Genomic DNA, 4,856 nt, shown 5'->3' on the forward strand with positions numbered 1-4,856 from the left:
TTCAGTTGAAAACTCCCTCAAGCTCTGTCATTTCACCATAAATTAGGGAGATAGTAAAGATGGTTAATTCTGACACTAAGCTTGTATTTTAAAATGGGAATGCAAAGATTGGAGAAGGAGCAAAACTAGACATATCCGGAAGGCAGATGTTTCGCAAACTAAACAAACTAGCAAGAGATATTTCTGGTGTACCACAGAAGTCAGTGTGATCGTGAAGTTCACTTGGCCTGCAATATTTAGCTCCTTGGCCAGGTGGGTAGGTGCAGCTAGGTGCATTGGAATCTTGTCTCAAGCACTAGTTTATGTAATCCTAAACAAGCCACTAAATCTCTCAGTGGCTGAGGATGGGGATGAGAATAATACCAGCTATTTCACAGGGTTGTTGTGAGGATCAAATGAGTAATGTGAAATGTACTTTGCAAATTTGGAAAGCACTATATAAATGCTGCCATCATCATTATTGTTATAGACAACAGGACTCAGTGGAGCACAGCCTCAGCCCTGTTTCAGCTCAGATTGGTCCACAGGAGATCTTCCAAAAGTGCTGCTAGGATGCCGAGGAAGGGAGGTAGATGAGTTGATCACACTCGTTCCTGTAACACAGGGGAAGGAAGTGCCATCAGTGAAAATGAAATGATTGGACAGAGGGCTAACCACTGTTTGTTATCTCTCCAAGTTATGATTGTCTTATCATACTATAGCGTCATAGAGATCCTGTGCCTACTTTGCCAATATGGTACCTGGAAATTAGGTAGAGTTTCAGTAACTGTATGAATGGAAAACATGAATATACCTGCTATTTATTACTTAGAAGAGAAAATGTATCAGCTAGGTAACAGCCGGTCAGCAATTGGGGATGTCTCGCCTCCTCTGCATGGGCTGCTTCCTTGGATGATGGGTAGAGGGTTTGGACTGGAAGCAGGGCCAGTGATCTTGGGTGGGGGAGGATGGTGTGCTAGTATTTCTGGAACTCCTGAGCTTATCTGCCTGTTGGTGTCCATTTATTCAGCAATTGGTGTTGGTAGATGTATATTACTAATGGAGGAACTGAACTATCTATTGAAGTACATCTTAGTTTTTTTTGTCTTTTGTGTATGATTTAAGCCAAGATTGGCTTTCTTATTGCCTCAAGAAAGTCAACAGAATCTTCCTGTGAGATTCTTCACCTTTTCTGTGTATTGGTTATTTCCTAAGCAAGGTAGGACAGCTAAGCTATTGGGTCAGGGAGAAAGAATCTGAACAATGGTCCTGAAGAGAGCATCATACTCTTTCACGCTGTCAATTCACCTGCCAATAAGCTAAAAACTAGCAAGTTTTCTGGGCTGGTTTTCTAGGCTAGAATTATACTACTGCTTTCTTGAGTTGTGTTCACTTTTTAATCGTTATTTAAAATTTTTCAAATAATGAATACTTTTAAAAATTAATCTCTGTCTTGCTTTCTTCCAACCTCACTAGGCAAATTTTTTTTAAAAAGCTTAAAAAACAATCCTTCAGGGAAGTAGATTCTAACATTAGCCATGCCAGAAAATGTTCCTTTCAGTGTTTTTGATTATCACCTCTGTCAGGAGGTGAATGTCATGTTTCATCAGACTTGTGGTTTATCATTGCATTGATCAGAGTTCTGAAGCCTTTCACATTTGTTTTTCTATGTGATGTTATCATTGTATAAATTGTTCTTAGTTCTGCTCACTCTGCTCTGTGTCCATTTGTAAAGGCTTTCCCAGCTTCCCCTGAAATTGTATATCTCATTATTTATGGCACAATAACCTGTGATTTCATATAGCACAATTTATCCATTCCCCAATAGGAAGACTGAAGTCCCTTTATGTGAAGTCTGAGTTAGCTCCCTGGAGGCCTCAGAATCAGCTCAAGTCAGGATAAGCAAAAGTCCTTGGTCTTTAGGGGGAGAAGTGAAGGGGACCGACAAAACTGCCACATGCTCTCCACTGACCTCCCTTCTCGTTCTCCTCGAAAGTGACTCTGGCTTGTCTTACTCCACCTCCTAATCCCTCCTACGATTATCTGTATACACCAAAAGATCAAGCCAGCACAGAATAGTGAGATGGGCCATTTTTCCAAGCATATGCTAATAGAGTATTGTCCAGTGGGTAATTAGCCTTAAGTGCTCGGTTGTCTAATTCTAGTGCACCTATTCAGAGTTTCAGCCCTTTACATCTTTAGTTTTCAATTTTGGACTAAAAATTAGGTTTATAGCTGGGTTAGAAGACATGCTTTATTTGGTAACTTTCTGGGCATAGATTAATTGTATATAAAGGAGAGAACAAGAGCTAGGTGAGTCAGCCTCTTCAGAGTAGGGAATCATGATAGGTTCCAGAGAGCTGGTATTGCCGAGTATCTTTTCCAGTATGTTTGGGTTTTCTTGAAATGTGTGTGTCCCTAAAGAAGTCTTCTGTGCTCTGGGCTAGATACTGAACCATGTGAGGTCTGGGGCTTTAAGAACATTTTGGTGGCCGTTGTATGACAAAGTGCATTACAACGTGACATCCCTTAATAATTCCTCTTGAATCTTTTCCCCTGTTCTCTCTGACCTGCTGGTGTCAGAGTAGGAAGCCAATTTTCTCCTTATGACTTTAACATCCCGCTGAAATTTCCTATGTATTGTTTTCCCTATTAGAATGAGAGCAGGAGTGGTTTCCACTTGTCTATTTGTATCCCCAGCATACGGCAAGCACTTAATAAATGCTCTTTCTTTTGTTTCTTCATTAATACATACATAAGTAGGAGAAAACGAAGTAATATTGGAAAGTACTTTTCAGCCCTTGAAATGTCAGTTTTTACCACACATATGTGTAACACGTTATATGTATGTTCATATAACACACTTTCATATATATAGATGTATAGGCATACATAATACATATGATAAGAGGAAGGATACAGGCTGCTTGGTAGTTGGGAGGTAGTACTAATAATTTATTATGGTTAGGGCTTAATGAGTCTGGGACCTTGGTTCTCTTTTGTTTGTTTTCATTTTAATTCTTTTTTATCCTGAACTTAACAAATCTGAATGAATATTTCATTATAAAAGAGGATTATATATATGAAACTGTGAACTTTGTTATGTACAGTTTTTTTTTTTTAAAGTATCTATTACAGGGGCAGCTAGGTGGCACAGTGGATAGAGCACCAGCCTTGAATTCAGGAGGATCTGAGTTCAAATCTGCTCTCAGACACTTAACACTTCCTAGCTGTGTGACCTTGGGCAAGTCACTTAACCCCAGCCTCAGAAAAAATAAAAAATAAAAAAAAATAAAGTGTATATTACATTTAACAAAATTGTAACAATTATTAATAGTAATGGTAGTAACAAAATTGCACTATTTGTTTTCAGAAAGTTTTTTTTCCCCTTTTAAGTGCTTCTGTGTTTTAAAATGTTTCACTTTTTTTTATTCCAATTATTTTTTGAATCATTCTTTCCCTCCCCTTCCCCCCAAGTAATTGGTAATAAATAACATTCAAATTTTGCTTTAGTATTTCCAGGAATTTTTGGCTAATTAAGGAGATTACTGAAAGGAGAATGATCTTCACCTGTTTCCTCATATGAGAAATCAAAATCAATTGGATAGAGGTCTTATTTGGATAGAGGTGTTTAATAGCTTTTCCATTAAGTTTCAACAAATGAGTGCTATCTCAGTTTCTCTTAGAAGGGGACTAACTGCCAATATTCAAGCATCTTAATTCAGGAAAAGAAGACCTCGTTTAAAAGAATTACATGTAAATGTGCATATGTGTGTGTGTGTGTATATACACAAGTCTATATGCACATACATAATACATATATACATACTTATATTCATTATGGGCAGTTAGATGATGCAGTGGATAGAGTGCTGGACCTGGGGTTAGAAAGACTCATCTTTCTGAATTTAAATCTGACTTCAAATACTGTGTGACCCTGAGTAAGTTACTTAATCCTGTTTGCCTCAGTTTTCTCATCTGTAAAATGAGCCAGAGAAGAAATGGCAAACCACTCCTGCATGTTTACCAAGAAAACCCCAAATAGGTCACAAAAAGGCCCAACGGGTTTGAAAAAGGACTGGATGACAATTTAGATAAAAAGGAACTTAGGCAATTAGGCTTTGGGCAGTTAGACAATCACACATTAGATATTTAGATGTTCATAATTAGGTACCAGCCATCTAGGTAGCAATTAGGTAATTAAATATTTAGGCAAAACACTAGTTTAAAGTGGTCTGAATTGGTTTGAACCAGTCTAAATTGGTTTGAAATGGTATAAACTATTGAATTGGTCTATGTATAAATGTATATTTGTATGTATATGTGTGTGTATTGTTTGAATTGTACAGTCACAATAAGAATTTTTCTTGATTGCATATTTGGTACAATGAATTTCTTTCTCTTTTTAATAGAATAGAGTTAGGAGGGAGAGAACAGATTTCTGTTAATTTTTTTTTTAAAAGATGAGAGATTCAGATGTGACATGTTTCATGCAGTTGCAGATAAATTACTGTATTATTATTTTCTCAACTGTTTCACTTTGTTATAAGAGACCTCATGAAATGGGAATAACCTGTAAGAATAAAATAAAGGCTAAAAAATCAATAAATCTTTAAAAAAAAAGAAAAAAGAAAATGCATGGAATTAGAGATGGAATGTCTTTTGAGAGAAACAGCAAGGAGACCAGTGTCCCTGGTATCTTGGTTGGCTTGGTAGAAAGAGATTTAATCACCAAACAGGAAGATCAGTTTGACAAATGAGTAGAATTAGTTTTGGAGTGAGGAAAGACTTGAGGCAGGAAGACCAATCAGAACACTATTGAAATAATGCAGGCATGAAATGAAAAGAGTCTGAATCAGTGTAAATCCATGAAGGGA

Source organism: Sminthopsis crassicaudata, chromosome 2 (genome assembly GCF_048593235.1).
Source record: "Sminthopsis crassicaudata isolate SCR6 chromosome 2, ASM4859323v1, whole genome shotgun sequence".
NCBI classification, from domain to species: domain Eukaryota; kingdom Metazoa; phylum Chordata; class Mammalia; order Dasyuromorphia; family Dasyuridae; genus Sminthopsis; species Sminthopsis crassicaudata.